Source organism: Manihot esculenta, chromosome 2, assembly GCF_001659605.2.
Source record: "Manihot esculenta cultivar AM560-2 chromosome 2, M.esculenta_v8, whole genome shotgun sequence".
NCBI lineage: Eukaryota > Viridiplantae > Streptophyta > Magnoliopsida > Malpighiales > Euphorbiaceae > Manihot > Manihot esculenta.
In genome coordinates this window covers 20,585,849-20,604,475 of record NC_035162.2, presented here as the reverse complement: position 1 = coordinate 20,604,475, position 18,627 = coordinate 20,585,849, and the positions used below count along the sequence as shown (strand labels likewise).

Sequence of the window (18,627 nt, the reverse complement as noted above, 5' to 3'; positions counted from 1 at the left end):
TACATAAAATAAATTTAGATTATATAAATATAGAAAGAGGAAAGGAAATATCGGGATTACCGATGATGCCCTTAAGTTATTTAGTTATCAGTAAATAATTTAAAATTTTAAAATAGATACTGATTTTATTATTTAAATTAATAAAAAAAACTTAAATTCTAGGATAAAACTAATAAATAAAATTTTGGAGATAAGATTAGTAAAATAACATATTTAAATATTAAATTATATAACATAAAAAGATAATTTTAAAGTGGATAATACTTTTTTATTTAAATTAATTTAATAAAAAAATTTGAATTTGGGATATACATACATACTTAAAAATCAAAATTTTGAACTAAAATTATTAAAATAACACATTTAAATATTAAATCATCCTAAAAGAATGTAAAAAATAACTTGGATATTATAAATTTAATAGATATTAGGTGATTTTTAAATTATAACGATTAAATATAAACTTTAAATAATTTTGAAAAGGAATATAAACAATAATTTTGATAATATAAAATTATTAAGAATGTGTTGAACTTTTTATTATTTATAATTAAATTTAAATTTTAAAGTAAAAGAATAACTCTTATTATTTAAATTAATTTTGAATTAGTAATTGAAAATTTGAAATTTGGGAAATATATTAATAGTAAAAAATCAGAAATTTTAATATAAGATTACTGAAAATAATAAATTATTAGAATAGAATGACAAAGTGATAATATATTCATTTAGTAATGAGAATTTAATTTTTAATTAAAAAATTAATATATTAGCGATCCAAAACTTTTTGAAGGTCTACTACAGGCAACAAAAGAAAGACACACAGGAGATCAATCTACGAAAAATGAAGAATCAGAACAGTTGGGAATAGAGATAAAAAGGATAATTCAGTTAGTGGGAATTGCGGATTACAACCACTAAAAAATGATTGCGGCTTGAAACCAGGGTATACATAAAAAAAGGGTAGTGGTATTATCTGTATTCTTATTTTCTTTCTAAAAAGCATTACTGTTTTAGCTAACTTGAGTGAGATGGGAGATTGCTTTTGGAATTCTTATTGTCTCTTCTGAGGAGGTTCTTTTTGAGTAATATTAATACTTTCTTTGTCTTATACCCTTTTAATTGCTTCTCACTCTATCATTTTTACACTACAAAAAAACAGACTATCAGCGATGGATTTAGCGACGGAAATTACTTTCGTCGGAAAAAAAAAATTTAGCGACAGAATCAGCGACGAATATTGCATTTTGGCATTTCTGACAGATTTCCGACGGATTAGCGACGGATTATAAAAATATTAGCGACAGAATAAATTCCGTCGCTAATCCGTCAGAAAATACAAATCATATAAAAAAAAAAAACCCTAATCATTCATTCTCACTTCTGATTTTAGCCGCCCACTTCCTCTCCTCTCCTCTCCTCTCCTCTCCTGGATGCCACATCTTTCTCCTTGCCGCAATCACCGCCGCCGCCGCCGTTGATCCCGTGATTGTCGCCGCTGCTGGACGCTCGCCACTGCTGGACGCTCCTCTCGCCATCACTGCGTTGCCGCTCGCCACTGCCTATCAAGTAAGTGTCTACTTTGATTTTTAGTTTCTTTTTGTTATATTATTGAAATTTTGAGTTTTAGTTTTTGAATATGTTATGATATAGTGAAAATATTATTCATTTAGTTATAAATTTGTGTTAATCAAAATTTATTTTTAGTTTTACTAATTATTTTTTAAAAAAAATTAAATTGAGGGCAACAGCAAGCACAGCAGCAGCAGCAGCTGCTGGCAGCAGCAGCTGGCTGGGCAGCTGCTTGCTGCTGCCAGCAGCTGCTGCTGCCTGCTGCTGGCAGAAGCAGCTGCTTGCTGCTGGCAGCAGCAGCTGCTTGTTGCCCAACAGCATCGCACAGCAGCATGCTGGGTGCTGTTGTAGTTAATGTGGGTTTAATTTTTTATTTAAAATATATATAATTTTAATTGAAAAAAGAGATCAAATAATAATTGTGGGCCAATAAATCAAATAATAATTTATTTTATCTAATTGTGTCATCATTTAAACTGCTTTTTTTTTTCCTTTTTGTCTAATAAAGCAGTATTGGATTTAGCAAAGACTCTTGTGATTAAGGAATTACAGAAAAAAGAATAAAAAAATAAATTTCAGAAATTAATTTGATTTGATTAGTATATTAATGAATGGATTAACAAACTAATCTATTAATTTAACTTTTTTTTAAAAAATAATAATATTTAAAAGTAGTTAGTTAATTAAAGACATGAATTAAAATAGTATTTGTGGGTTTGCTTTACATGCCTTCCTTTCAACTCTACTTTGATATGTTACTTATGGACAATTATTTTTTTAGATGCCTCGAAGAGCAGTATCATCCAGAGGTAGAGAACATAGCCAGCATCTGTCTATGAATAAAATAGATGAGGCAGTACAGGTGCAAGAGGAAATACTGGAGCACACTCCACAAGCATTAGGGGGCCAAGCAAACGCATCCTCATCATCATCAGTTCGAACTAGAGGTCCGAATTTGGGACATCCTATCCCATCAAACCCGTCTGATCGACAATTGATTAGATTGAAAGGAACTGTGTAAGTCATATACAACTTTTTGCTATTGATTTAATATGTATTATTACTTACAACTACTCATTATATATAAAAATATTGCAGTTTTTTAGATTCTACGGTTACTAGATCAATCACTAATGACATTAAGATGCGCTATACTGCTCCATGGAAAACTTGGTCAGAAATACCTTTAAAGACAAAAGACGAGCTCTTCGGACTTTTTCGGGTAAATACAACTTATATTCTAAAATTTATAATATGCATTTTAAGTTTTTTAAATTTACTTAACACTGATTGTTATTTGTAGAGTCGATATGCATGGGATGAGAGTGAAGAAGGTATGGTTCGAATTGCTTGGGAAAAGGTAGGTAAAGAAAGACTGCGAGACATTCTTAATAGAGTTAGGAGCGAATTGTTGCGCAAGCACAAGAAGACAGATGTTGCTTATCTATACAATTTAGGACCAGATTGGATGGAGACAGAGATATGGAATGAACTTGTTGCATATTGGAGTACACCAGAGTGGAGAAAGAAATCAGAAGCTGGTAAAACAAATAGAAACGTAGAAAAAGATGGGACTATTACGAAACACTCTGGTGGTTCAATAAAATTGGAGGTTCATGAGAATAGATTGGTATAACTCTTTTATTTCTTACTTTTATTTATACAATTCTATTTTTATATATATGGTTAGAAATTATTCGTGCATCTTGTGTTGTGTGATTATTTCTTTTTTGTAGGCAAAGAAGTTGGGTATACAACCAACTCAACTTGAACTATTTCGTGCAACTCACACAAAAAAGGGGAGTCAAGGTGTTTACATTGATGGAAAATCACGACGAGTTGATGTAAGTTACTTTTTGCTTATTTAATTTTATCACATTATTTTTCTAATTGTTATGTTATCATTAGTTGTGTATGATTCATGAAATGTTTATTATGTTTTCTTTTTTTACTTAGGGAGCTTATTTGAGTGCAATTGCTGAAAATGTGAATGACAATTGTAAGAATCAGTCTGCTTTTGATTTGAATAAGTGGATTGAAATTTCTGGAAGTAGCAAAGGAAGAGTTTATGGTTTTGGATCCTCTGATATTGCAAAATCAGGAACTCCAACTACATCTTTCTCATGCACATCAGCTCATCCTGGAGGACCTTCTCAAACTATGTTTTCTTTAGAGGAGGTTGAACAAATATTAGAGCAAAACCGGATCAAAATGAAACAAGACATGGAGCAAATGCAAGAGCAAATGCAAGAGCAAATGCGAGTGCAGATAGAAAAACAAATAAAAGATCAGATGAAATCATTGAAGAACAAAAATAGATTTTCACCGCATAACACAACTGCAGATTCAGATGGTTCAACAAATTCATAGATTACTTTTAAATTTTATGAATATTGTTAAATATTATGGATTTATTTTAAATTTTATGAACATTGTAAAATATTATGAATTTAATTTAAATTTTATGAATATTGTTAAATATTATGGATTTATTTTAAATTTTATGAATATTGTTAAGTATTATGAAATATTTGATTTATATTCAATATGATTCTTAATTATAAATTATTTGAATAAAAGCAATAATTTTTTTTTGTCTTAATATTTCCGACGGATTTCCGACGGAAAATTTTTGTCGCTAATTATTTTTGACAGATTACCGACGGATTGTTATAGGATGAATTTAGATATTCCGACGGATTTAGCGACGAAAAAATTTGTCGCTAAAATTTTCCGACGGAATTATCCGTCGCAAATTTTTCCGACGGAGTTAAAATCCGTCGCTAATATTTCCGACGGCAGCCCGATCCGTTGGAAAAAATTAGCGACGTGACTTTAAGCGACGGACTTGAGTCCGTCGCAAATCCATCGCTGAAAGTTTCAGCGACGGATTTTTTACTTTCAGCGACGGAAAAATCCGTCACTGATACCCTGTTTTTTTGTAGTGTTATTCTGACCTGCCGGTGGTGTTTCCTTATGATCAAGACACGAATGGACAAAGGATTAGAAGCTCGAATCAATCAAATGGATAGGAGCATGTCAAGTATAGAAGAAGTCATTGCTTCCCTGAAACTAGATCAAGACTGCAGGCTACAAACAATCCAAACGGAGCAGAAACAATATTTTGCTCACCTTGAGACCTTACTTACAACCTTGGTATGTGATAAAGCCCCTGTTGACGATGCGAAAGCATCCACCAACCAAATCTCCCATAGAAGGTACTCACTCAATAATTCGCCATCTGCACCAAATGGTGGTTTTAGATGATTCATCCATGGCTATCAAAAGAGTCGAGTTGCCCAATTTTGATGGCATAGATATTGTTGCATGGTTGGCTCGAGCTACTTCGCCATCAATAATACACGAGATGATACAAAGCTCCAGTTGGCATTAGTGTGCATGGAAGGGCCGGCTTTGCACTAGGTTCCTTGGATTAAGCAGAACATCCCCACACTTTCATGGAATCAACTTACTCATGAGCTTATCCATCATTATGGGGGAGATATGTGCACAAATGTCTTTAAAAGATTGGCTACCTTGCGACAACAATCTTTAGTGGATCAGTTTATTGATGAATTCATTACTTTGGTGTCTCAGGTGAATGGGACATCCAACCAATAGTCCCTTAGCTATTTCCAAATGGATTGCATGATGACATCCGCGTCTGAATTCATTCCCATGAAGCTATTGATTTATGTCAAACTACGGTGATTTCTCAAAGGTGGAATTTAAGAATCAGTTTCTTTCTCCTTCCTCTACGCAGGTCAAAATTTCTGTAGGTGGTACTCAAAGATGGACGTCTAAACTAGGGCCTGGGCCAAAGTATGAAAGTCCAACACCTTGAAGAGTTTAACCTTATTAACCAATTGATAGAACATATTTTAGTCCATTTTATCTTGATATTATTGATGATTATTTACATGATTTCTGCTTAATTTAGTGCTCTTGGCATTGTTTTGCAAAAAATGGTGTAAAAGGACACTTTGGAGAAAATGCCCCTAAAACTGCCTTATTTGAAGCAAAAGAGTGTAAGCCTGCTAAGTTGAAATAAAAAAAAGCTAAATATGGAAGGTTCTAAATAAGGAAAGTGGCAAAGAAGGAAAAAACATTCAGCCAAAGCAATTTGAAATTCAAATTTCAAATCTCCAAGTAGCCTTTTCCTTATTCAAGAAGCCATATCTCAAGTTACCATAAATGGAGGGCCAAATAAGGAAAGTATTTTGAAATTCAAATCTTCAAGATTCATATTCAAATTTTAAATTTCAAAATCCAGCTTGCTAAGGAAGCCAAATCTTGAAGATCACATGTTTCCCACTTCATGCCATGCATATTCAAATTTCAAAAGGAGGCTCCATGTAACGACCCGGAAACCGATACCCCTCTGTAACGGCCCGAACCATCACCGGCGCTAGGATCCAGATCGGCTTAAGGCCGCCGGGACCCGTAGCAAGCCAAACATACATACTGTTACCTGGTCAAATCCCATACATGATTAAAAACTTTAACATAAAACCTGTAAAACTGAACATACACCAAGCTTGATCCGTATGCTACAACATAACTGTGAACATAAACTTCCCCATGCTAGAGCCCTCATCAAATGCTCTAGCTGGGTCAACATTACATACAACAAGCCTGGTTCTCAACTCAACATAAAAACATTACATAACCATGCATCAACGGGGATTAACCAGTCTATAGGGCCAAGCACCCTCTAATCCATAAACATAAACTCTACTATCAGTTACATACATTATCTCAAATTACATTACATCAACTTATATTACATGTCCACTTCTAAAACTACTAAACTGATACATAAACATAAACTATGCTATTACAACATGCATATCTTAACCTTGACTTTGCCCTGCTGACTCTGGACTTGACTTAAACCTGCAACACTGGGGTTAGGGGAAAGGGGTGAGCTAAAAAGCCCAGTGAGTAGAAACAGAGAAAACAGTTCATTAATTATGATTTCATTTTACTAAAAACATTTGCTTTAATTCCTCCATTTTTTGGTATATTATTATTCATTTAACTTCTTCTTTCTTTTTCTTATTCATGCTTTCATGAAATGCGCCATAACACAGAGAAATCACATAATCTTGTCCGCCTCGGGGCTTATGCAATATGTATTCCCCACGGACCCTGGTTTCTGAGAGTCTGACTTTTTGCATGCATTTTTCCTCTCAGAGGATGGACATGACATCAAAAATCCCTCTGTCGGTGCCCGGCTCCCCCATAGGAGCTCACAAAGGCCTGTAACATACATGACATGGTGTCTGGTCCACAGAGAGCTCACATGGACTTTCCTACATGTACTTGTCCGGCTCTCAAAGGACTAAGACAAGACTCGTGACAGATATGGGCTATTGAAGTCGCCTCGGTCCACCCTACCTCAGCATCAACATGAAATAATGCAATGCAACATATTCGTGAACTAGTGCAATCAACCTACTATACATAATCATGATGCATGCTCATGCTTTAGGCATTAGATTTTGTGCATAAAAGATTAAGTTTAGTTCTACTCACCTCCTAGCAGACGCTGACTGACTCTGCAACTGCTAACACTGATGGCCTCCTCGGTCTCTCGGGTCCGATCCTACACAGGTGGACTCGAATGAGGTGCCAAACACATTCTAACAACATATAAACAACTCCCCAAAAACCCCTCTAAACATCACTTAAACATGCATGGAAAACACCCAAGAAACGGCTGGACAGGGCACTTTCGGCGGCACCTTCGGCGGCCGAAAGTCCCTTCCAGAGACGAAACTCGGTTAGGTTCGGCGGCAGGTTCGGCGGCCAAAACCCTTGGACAGAAACGAAAGTCCCTCCTTCGGGGGCACATTCGGCAGCCTAAAGATTGCCTCCCATGCAGGTTCGGCGGCCGAAACTCCTTTCGGCGGCCGATCCTGGTCCCCTCTGGACGACAGGTCCGATTCTGCCAAGCCAAAAACCAAACTCAAATATACCCAAATCCTCACATACTCTCTCCCAAACATGTATACTCACTCTCACAAGCATAAAGGAGCATAAACTAACATAAACTCCTCAACACAAACATCATATAACATACATTGGGTATAAAACCCACATAAACCTAAACATGCATATCTACCCATACTCAACCATCAAAACTTCATAAAACTTCATGAAAACACTAGGGAAGCAAGGATCTACACTTACCTCTTGAAGATCGAGGGTGGTGTGACCCCTAACTCGGAGGTGTGGAGAATCCAAGCTCCAAAAGCTCCAAGCTCCCAAAACTCCCTTTAAGCTTTAAATCTTCAAACACAAGGGTAGAAATCATGAAAAACTTGAGAGATGGGTAGAGAAAACACGAAAACGACCAAAGGAAGGCATAAACTCACCTGAGCTCGAGAATGGGGAGAAAACTCACCCATTTCCGATCTGAGGGCCTTTTATAGGTGGCCTGGTCGAAGACCTTCGGCAGCCTAACGTGCCCTCTAATCTCATGCATGTTCGGCGGCCGAACTTGACTTTCGGTGGCCGAACCTTGGCTCGTTCAAACAAGACTTTCGGAGGCCAAAGGCGCTCCCGAAGCCTTTCCATGTTCGGCGGCCGAACTTCACTTTCGGCGGCCGAACCTGGCAAACGCCTCCTTGGTCTTTTCTTTTCAAAACTCAATTCTCTTTCATTTAAAACCATGAAATCATGTGAAAACATTTAGAAAATACATTTTACCCTTCTAGAGAGATCCAACACCCTATATTCCGCCGGAGGGCAGGAATTCCGATGCCGGATTCTAGCCGGGTATTACACTCCACCTTCCTTATTAGTGCATGGGCGGCAAGAAGAGTGTGAAGGCAATCTTTGGGCAGCTTGGGCAGCATCTTGAAGACCTTGGGCAGCAAGTAAAAGACCAAAGAACCCATCTCTTGCAATTTGATACATGCTCCACATTTTTCCCTTCACATATGCACATAGAAGGCACACCTTAGACCAATGGCATTTTGGACAACCTCTAAAAGACTCATGGACTGCCAAGAAACCCTAGGCAGCCTCTCAAGATATATTTAAAGGCTTCAAAAAGACAAGAAGTAGCAGATTACATCACCCCCAATCTCCTCCAAGGTCCGGCCGCCGATCGCCCACCATCTCCACCGCCGGTTCCTCCTTCTCTCCTCTTCTTCTTTACTTTCTTGTTTTGGTTCAGCCATGAGTGGCTGAAACCCTCTATTCTAGTTGAGGATTGGTTGAAACTAAGGTTGTTTTATGGATTGTGAGATCTGATCATAAACTATTTGTCTTTGATTTGTTCAATATTCATGCAATTGATGCTTTAATTCCACGATTACTTTATTATTTTGATCAAATTGGCCACTTGATTCTTGATTGCAAGGTAATTGATTGTTAGTTGGGATAATTTTTAGTCCGTAATTGCTGAAAATATTCTGACCTAAGAACACTTGGTGTAAAAATCAAGGAATTGTATGATCTAGCATCATCTTCATGCGTTTGGAGTAGCTAGGATTGGATCTCTCTATTTCTTCATGCAATTCATAATTGTTTTGATGCCTATGGCCTAAGGACGTTCCTTGGTAATTTGTTCATTAGTAATTGGTTAGAGGATGTTCCCTAATTGATTTAATCATAAGGAGAGACATGGTGGTGAGAAGCATTTTCCATCTCCATAACTAATCTATTGAATCAATCAAGAGAAAATAAGTTTCAATGATCAATCCAAACAACCAAGGTGGATCCATATCTTCAACTAGACCTTTCTCATATTGAATTCCCTTTTATTTTTATTACTTGCTGATTTAATTGCTTTCAGTAGTTTGTTAATCAAATCAATCTCAAAACCCTCCATTTTACTTTCAGTTTATGTAATACCCCGCTAGAATCAGGCATCGGAATTCCTACCGTCTGGTGGAAACTCGGATGTCGGAGTCTTCTAGAAGGGTTAAACAGAGGTTTTTCAAAATGTTTTCACATGATTTTCCGATTTTAAATGAAAAGAAAATGGAGTTTTTAAAAGAAAATACTAAGGAGGTATTTTCCAGGTTCGGCCGCCGAAAGTGAAGTTCGACCACCGAACATGAGGCTATTTCGGGAGCGCTTTAGGCCTCTGAAGGCTTTGATGGAACAAACTAGGTTCGGCCGCCGAACATGGGGGTGTTGCAGGTGCAGGTTTGGCCGCCAGAAATGGCTGACCAAGCCACCTATAAAAGGCCCCTTGTCCAAAAAATGGGAGAGTTTTCTCTCCATTCACGGGCTAAGGTGAGTTCATGCTCTCCTTTTGTTGTTTTCATGCTTTGTCTTCAAATCCCTCAAGCTTTTATGAGTTTTATCCCTGTTTTGAAGAGTTTTAAGCTTGATCAAGGTTTTGAGAGCTTGGAGACTTTTGGAGCTTGGATTCTCCATATCTCTAAGTTTGGGTCGCACCAACTCTCATTCTTCAAGAGGTAAGTGTAGATCCTTATCTTTTATGATGTTTTAAGTGAGTTTAATGAAGGGTTATGGGGGTTTTAATGCATGAGTTGCATGGTTTACATGGTTTTGGCTTATGTGGGTCATAAGCTATTTGTGTTGCTATGAGGTTGTTTGTTGGAGTTTAAACTTATTTTAAGCTCCTATATGCTTATTGTATGAGCTATGCATGTTTTTAAGAGGTTGGATGCATGTTTTGGGAGTTGGAAAGGTTTGGGAGGCTTGTTTATGCATGAGGCTGAGTTCTGGATGAACTTAGGTTCGGCCGCCGAAGGTGGTTTCAGCCGCCGAACCTGCCTGTGGAGGCAAGCTTTTGGCTGCCGAACCCTGCCTCCGAAAGTGGACTTTCGGCTCTGGAGGGGAGTTTCGACCGTCGAAGGTGCCGCCGAACATGCATGAGTTTCGTCTCTAGAAGAGACTTTCGGCCGCCGAAGGTGCCGCCGAAAGTAGCTGAGTTTCGGCTCTGGAGGGACTTTCGACCGCCGAACCTGCCGCCGAAAGTGCCCTGTCCAGCCTTCATTTGCATGATTCCTTTGATTGTTATATGATGTTTTAGGGGTTTTTTTGGGGAGTTGTTTATGAGTTGTTTAGAGTGTGTTTGGCACCTCATTTAAGTCCACCTGTGTAGGATCGGACCCAAGGTACTGAGGAGGCCAGCAGTGTTAGCTGTTGCAGAGTCAGTCCAGCATCCGCCAGAGGTGAGTAGAACTAAAACTAATCTTTTATTTTAAGAAATCAAATGCCTAAAGCATGTTCATGCATCATGTTTATATGTGATAGGTTGATTGCACTAGTTTCACGAATATGACGCATTGCATTATTTACTGTTGATGTGGATGGACCAATGCGACCTCAATAGCCCAAGATTTGTTATGTAATGAAAGTCCTGTGTGAGCTCCTTTGGGGGCCGGGCACTATGTTTAGATAAGTCCTGTGTGAGCTCCCTTAGGGGCCGGGCACTATGATATGTAACGAAAGTCCTGTGTGAGCTCCCTTGGGGGCCGGGCACTATGATATGTAACGAAAGTCCTGTGTGAGATCCTTTGGGAGCCGGGCACTGACAGAGGGAGTTTTGAGGTCATGTCCATCTGTGATGTGAAATGTCTGTGCTGTGATGCATTTCATGAAAGCATGTAATTAATGAACTGTTTTATTGTTTCTGCTCACTAGGCTTTTTCGCTCACCCCTTTCCCCTAACCCCAGGTTTGCAGGTCAGAGGTAGTCCAGAAAGACGTCAAGGGTAAAGGTTATGTTAATGTAATAGATTAGCTTATTAGAGTGGACATGTAATGTAAATTGACATAAAGTATTGTAAGATAAGGAGATGTAATGTAACGTAAAGTAGAGTTATGTTCATGGATTAGTATTGTGCTTGGCCCTAAGGCTTGGTTAATCCCTTCTTAGTACATGATGTATGTAATGTTTTAATGATGAGTTGTGTACGAACCAAACTTGAGGCATGTTATGTTTACCATGCTAGAGTACTTCATGAGGACTCTAGTGGAGGTTTTATGATTATGGTCTTGATGCATGCACAGGTCAGGTTTGGGTTCGTCAGATGTTTTAAGTTTTTATGCTAATGTTTGAATCATGTATGGGATTTGACCAGGTGATAGGATGTATGTTAGGCTTGCTACGGGTCCCGGCGGCCTTAAGCCGATCTGGATCCTAGCGCCGATAGCGGTCCGATTTTCGGGTCATTACAGAGTGGTATCAGAGCCCTAGGTTCATATGATCGGACCTATAGAGTGTTTTGGGCTCATAGAGGTTATAGAAGGGCAAGCACAATAGGAAAGATCATGTCCACTAGGATAGGATGTAGAGTCCTGTCTTGAATGATGATGTGAAATGCCATGATTTTATGCATGTGCATTAATGTTATGTTTTGCATGTGTGCAGGTTCATGTGTTCCCATATGAACCGTATGATGCTAATGCTTGTATACTTGTGTGTTGTGCCAGAGAGGAGCTAAGATGCGAGGCACTCGTCGATCTGTGGAATCGACTGGAGTTCCGTCTGAGAGGGAAGGTATGGACACCTTTCCCCTTACTCTGCCAAGAGTGCAGTCTTGTGAAGTCGGCAGATGGGGAACATCAAGGGACCCTGGGAGGTCTTTTGATGCGAGCAGAGAAGGAATGGATCTAAGGAGAATGTCTGCAGATATGAGGGAAGTAGAGAGGGATGTACAAAGGAGAGATGGGGGTCTGGATGTGAATATGTTTGAAGAGGGCATGGGAGAGTCTCAAGAAGACGCTCAGACTCAGGATTCCAGAATCTCGGGTTCAGGAGGAATTGATCCCTCCACTCTGAGTACAGCTGCCATAAGAGATAAAAGGTGGGGAAACACCACTAAGAAAGGGGGCAGAGGCCTCAGAAGGTCGAAGAAGAGCAAGTTTTGAAAGAGGTTGAAGGCTAGTCTGGGTTTTGGTAGTGGCTCAAGCTCTGGCTCAGGCAGTTCAAGATGCATGAGGTGTGGGAGGCCGCACAAGGGATTCTATCAGTATGGGACCAATCTATGTTACAGATGCGGACAAGAGGGGCACATAGCACGTGAGTGTCCCATTGCGCCCTGGTTGGCACAGTCCCAGCGGACAGCTTCGGGTAGAGCGGCTCAGCCAGCAGCTCCAGCGTTGTTGCAGGGCAGTAGTCGAGGCGGAGGGAGAGGGGCAGCCTCTTCTTCTGCAGGTTCCCGTGGAGAAGGTCCGTCAGCTCCGGCTCGGATCTTCATTCAGGCTCAGCAAGAGGCAAACACATCAAACCCGGTGGTGCCAGGTATGCTCACTTTTGGGTTGTTTCGATGTGTGTGATGTTGTTTTGAACCCTGATGTTTCTCTTTCCTTGTTGCTTTGAGAGCCATAGAGAGGTTGGGTTGATAGCTTATGGGCTTAGAGTGTCCTCTTTGGTTTGGTAGACCCAAGTGTGATCCATTAGTGGCAGAGTCAGTCTGCCGGTTTAGTTCAGAGTTTGTTGAGAGTAGATGCCTTCCAGCCGACCTAGTGGTTCTAAAATTGACTGTTTGACGTTATTCTAGGGGTGGATTGGCTAGCTACTCATGGTGCTACCTGAGTCTGCAGAGGCAAGGTAGTCAGGATCAGAGATCAGGATGGATCAGGGGTAGTCCTTAGAGGGGACAGAGTAGGGATGCCTAGGGGTTTGATATCAGCCCTATAGGCTCGTAAGGTGCGCAGGAGGGGTTGTCAGAGGGTTCTAGCTCTTGTTTGAGAGTTTAGTAGTCAGGTCAGGGAACCAGCCTCCGTGTCTGTTGTTTGAGAAAGTTCTTAGATGTCTTCCCAAGCGAGCTGTCAGGTTTACCATCTGTCAGGGAGATAGAGTTTGGTTTAAAGGTGGTACTTGGTACCAGAACCACTTCTATCTTTCCCTACAGGATGGCACCTGCAAAATTGTAAGAGTTGTAGGAGCCGTGGCGAGACTTGGTAGACAAGGGTTTCATCTGACCTAGTACCTCGCCCTGGAGTGTTCCAGTGTGGTTGTGGGAAAGAATGATGGATCCTTGAGACTTTGTAGCGACTGTAAGCAGTTGAACGAGGTCACTACCAAGAGCAAGTATTCCCACTCAAGATTGATGGTCTACTGGATCAGCTAGCAGGAGCCGGTTGTTTTTCTCGATAGATCTGAGATCCGGGTACTACTTGTTGAGGGTTAGAGAAGAAGTCAGTTTAGTAGAGAAAAAGGGAGAAGAGAAAAGATCAGAGTGCGCAACAAAAGGTTGTGGAGTTCAGGAGAAGGTTGGGGTATTGCTTATGGTGTCTCCAATAAGGAGGTGATACGTTGTGGGTCGAAGGGTAAAGTGGCTCCAAGGTACGTCGAACCCTTTGAAGTCCTGTAAAGGATTGGGGATGTATCTAAGCTAGATTTACCTGCTTCGAGGGAGGAAGTCCATTTGGATTTCCATGTTCCTGTGTTATGGAAGTTCGTGTTAGATCCAAGTTAGGTTCATAAGGAACCAGAGGTGGAGATCTCAGGGGATCTCACCTATGTTGAGCAGCTTGTGAGGATCGTAGACACACAAGTCAGGAAGTTGAGGAACAAGGAATCCTAATGGTGATAGCCCTTTGGAATCACCACAGTATGAATGTGTGCCTAGGAGACCCGGGAGTCCATACTCCAGCAGTACCTGTGTCTCTCTTTGGAGAGAGGTTTTAGGCTTTGCTTGCTTGTTTGTTGTTGTTTGAACATTCGGGGACGAATGTTCTTAAGGGGGGGAGAATGTAATACCCCGCTAGAATCAGGCATCGGAATTCCTACCGTCCGGTGGAATCTCGGATGTCGGAGTCTTCTAGAAGGGTTAAACAGAGGTTTTTCAAAATGTTTTCACATGATTTCTCGGTTTTAAATGAAAAGAAAATGGAGTTTTTAAAAGAAAAGACCAATGAGGCATTTTCCAGGTTCGGCCGCCGAAAGTGAAGTTCAGCCGCCGAACATGAGGCTGTTTCGGGAGCGCTTTAGGCCTCCGAAGGCTTTGATGGAACAAACCAGGTTCGGCAGCCGAACATGGGGTGTTGCGGGTGCAGGTTTGGCCGTCAGAAATGGCTGACCAAGCCACCTATAAAAGGACCATTGTCCTGAAAATGGGGGAGTCTTCTCTCCATTCACGGGCTAAGGTGAGTTCATGCTCTCCTTTGGTTGTTTTCATGCTTTTTCTTCAAATCCCTCAAGTTTTTATGAGTTTTATCCCTGTTTTCAAGAGTTTTAAGCTTGATCAAGGTTTGAGAGCTTGGAGAGCTTGGAGACTTTTGGAGCTTGGATTCTCTATATCTCTAAGTTTGGGTCGCACCAACTCTCGTTCTTCAAGAGGTAAGTGTAGATCCTTATCTTTTATGATGTTTTAAGTGAGTTTAATGAAGGGTTATGGGGGTTTTAATGCATGAGTTGCATGGTTTACATGGTTTTGGCTTATGTGGGTCATAAGCTATTTGTGTTGCTATGAGGTTGTTTGTTGGAGTTTAAACTTATTTTAAGCTCCTATATGCTTATTGTATGAGCTATGCATGTTTTTAAGAGGTTGGATGCATGTTTTGGGAGTTGGGAAAGTTTGGGAGGCTTGTTTGTGCATGAGGCTGAGTTCTGGATGAACTCAGGTTCGGCCGCCGAAGGTGGTTTCGACCGCCGAACCTGCCTGTGGAGGCAAGCTTTTGGCTGCCGAACCCTGCCCCCGAAAGTGGACTTTTGGCTCTGAAGGGAGTTTCGGCCGCCGAAGGTGCCGCCGAACATGCATGAGTTTCGTCTCTGGAAGAGACTTTCAGCCGCCGAAGGTGCCGCCGAAAGTAGCTGAGTTTCGACTCTGGAGGGACTTTCGGCCGCCGAAAGTGCCCGGTCCAGCCTTCCTTTGCATGATTCCTTTGATTGTTCTATGATGTTTTAGGGGGTTTTTTGGGTAGTTGTTTATGAGTTGTTTAGAGTGTGTTTGGCACCTCATTTAAGTCCACCTATATAGGATCGGACCCGAGGTACTGAGGAGGCCAGCAGTGTTAGCTGTTGCAGAGTCAGTCCAGCGTCCACCAGAGGTGAGTAGAACTAAAACTAATATTTTATTTTAAGAAATCAAATGCCTAAAGCATGTTCATGCATCATGTTTATATGTGATAGGTTGATTGCACTAGTTTCATGAATATGACGCATTGCATTATTTACTGTTAATGTGGATGGACCAAGGTGACCTCAATAGCCCAAGATCTGTTATGTAATGAAAGTCCTGTGTGAGCTCCTTTGGGGCCCGGGCACTATGTTTAGATAAGTCCTGTGTGAGCTCCCTTGGGGGCCTAGCACTATGATATGTAACGAAAGTCCTGTGTGAGCTCCTGTGGGGGCCGAGCACCGACAGAGGGAGTTTTGAGGTCATGTTCATCTGTGATGTGAAATGTCTGTGCTGTGATGCATTTCATGAAAGCATGTAATTAATGAACTGTTTTATAGTTTCTGCTCACTGGGCTTTTTAGCTCACCCCTTTCCCCTAACCCAAGGTTTGCAGGTCAGAGGTAGTCCAGGAAGACATCAAGGGTAAAGGTTATGTTAATGTAATAGATTAGCTTATTAGAGTGGACATGTAATGTAAATTGACATAAAGTATTGTAAGATAATGTGATGTAATGTAACGTAAAGTAGAGTTATGTTCATGGATTAGTATTGTGCTTGGCCCTAAGGCTTGGTTAATCCCTTTTTAGTACATGATGTATGTAATGTTTTAATGATGAGTTGTGTACGAACCAAACTTGAGGCATGTTATGTTTATCATGCTAGAGTATTTGATGAGGACTCTAGTGGAGGTTTTATGATTATGGTCTTGATGCATGAACAGGTCAGGTTTGGGTTCGTCAGATGTTTTAAGTTTTTATGCTAACGTTTGAATCATGTATGGGATTTGACCAGGTGATAGGATGTATGTTAGGCTTGCTACGGGTCCCGGCGGCCTTAAGCCGATCTGGATCCTAGCGCCTGTAGCGGTTCGGTTTCCGGGTCGTTACAGTTTAGTTGGTTTCAGTTTTATCTCGTTTCAGTTTATTTTACTTTCCGTTTATTTCTCTTTCAGTTTTATCTCGTTTCAGTTTATTTTGCTTTCCGTTTATTTCTCTTTCAGTTTTATCTCATTTCAGTTTATTTCGCTTTCAGTTTATTTTGCTTTCTGTTTATTTCTCTTTCAGTTTATTTTTATTTCAGTTAATTCTCTTGGTCTTGATAAGGAAAATAGGTAAGTTCTCAATTCCCTGTGGATTCGATCCTTTCACCACTATCTATAGTTGTAAAATTGTTGATAACCAGAAAGGTTATTTTTGACCGGTTTCGACAACCGCGAGTCAAAAATTGGCGCCGTTGCCGGGGAATTGATTTAACTTATTTATTTTTCTTTCAGGACCTGATCTGTAACCCGCAGAACACCATATCGCAGATCTAAAAAAAAAAGGGGGAGAGCACTCCATCGCAGGAGCACCTTGTAAAACACATTCGGCCGCCGAACTTCTTCACCATTCGGCCGCCGAATCTCATCCTCATTCGGCCGCCCATCGTCTCACCAAAGGCACAGTCACCATCGCAGATCTGAATCATGGATGAGGTAAGTGGATCTGATCTTTCTTTTCTGACATCTTTTATGAAAGATTTTGCCATAGGACTAGTTCAATAGGTTCAAGCATCCCAGCCACTAAGGCCATGTAGGATCTGTGGATATGTGGGACACCCAACTGATCACTGTCCCACACTTTATCACTATGACCAACCAGTGCATGCATATGGAGGATTCTATGAACAGCCTAGACATGATCCCTACCATAACACATACAATCCAGGTTGGGGAGCCTATCTAGACTTCGGTTATGAAGAGGCTAATGATTACCAAGACTATCAAAGAAATCAAGCCCAACCAGCACCTCAGAATTCCATCCAGAACTTTAAAAAAAATGATGGAAACAATGGTGAATGCCATGCAAGGCATGCGACAGGACATAGGACAACTGACTGCGTCCATAAGTAAATCTGAATCCCAAGGTAAGCTCCCTTCTCAAACTGAAACTAATCCTAGACATAATGTTAGTGCCATTACTTTGAGAAGTGGAAAAGAGCTTCAAAATTCAAGATCTGAGGAAGAAAAGCAAATTGCGCCAAAGCCTGTGCAATCTGAGACCATCCCTGCGCAAATTGAAGCATTTGCGCAACCCCATCCCTAGGAGCCAGCCAGCCGAGCTCCATTTGAAACACCACCTGCGTAGAAGACTGATCAAAAAGTAAGTTTTCATATTCCACCTTCTTTTCCAAAAAGATTCGAAAGAACACAAAAAGAAAAAGAAGAAAAGGAGATCCTTGAGACTTTCAGAAAGGTGGAAATCAACATACCTCTACTAGATGCTGTTAAGCAGATTCCCAGGTATGCAAAACTTTTGAAAGAGCTTTGCACCAACAGAAGAAAGCTTGCTGAGAGAGAGAAAGTAAGTGTAGGTGAAGTAGTTACTGCTGTAATTAAAAGAGAACTCCCTACTAAATGCAAAGACAAAGGTATGTTTGCTATTTCTTGCAAGATTGGGAATGTTAGAATTAAGAAAGCCATGTGTGATCTTGGTGCATCCATAAATGTTATGCCTCTTTCCATCTATAAATCTCTGAATGCATGTGCACTGAAAGACACAAGAGTTGTGATTCAATTAGCTGATAGATCTGTGGTATATCCCATAGGTATTCTAGAAGATGTGTTAGTGCAAGTAGATGAACTTGTCTTTCCTGCAGATTTTTATGTGATTGATACTAAGGAAGACAGTTGCAATACTAGTTCTAATATCCTTCTTGGACATCCTTTCTTGAGTATTGCTAAGACTAAGATTGATGTACATGATGGTACTTTGACTATGGAGTTTGAAGGGGAAGTCATTAAATTCAATGTCTATGATGCTATGAAATATCCACATGATATGTCCCCTGTTTATGGTCTTGATGTTATTGACTGCTTGAGCCAAGAAATATTTGATGAGAATCAAGATTTTATTTTGAATGATGATCTTTACAGGAATGAAAGTCAAAACGAACCAAAACTGAAAGAGACTGTCTGTAGCATCCAACAGATGAATTGCAGTCAAGTATAAACTGAAG

The 18,627-nt window shown here is 40.2% G+C and overlaps 1 long non-coding RNA gene across 1 annotated transcript; it reads left to right on the top strand.

The window, feature by feature from the left end:
* The first annotated feature begins 3,058 nt into the window (after positions 1–3,058).
* Positions 3,059–3,950, top strand: LOC122723142. Its single transcript, XR_006350081.1, has 3 exons — positions 3,059–3,202; positions 3,309–3,416; positions 3,674–3,950. It is a non-coding gene; the product is annotated as an uncharacterized LOC122723142 (long non-coding RNA).
* Positions 3,951–18,627: the final 14,677 nt, after the last annotated feature.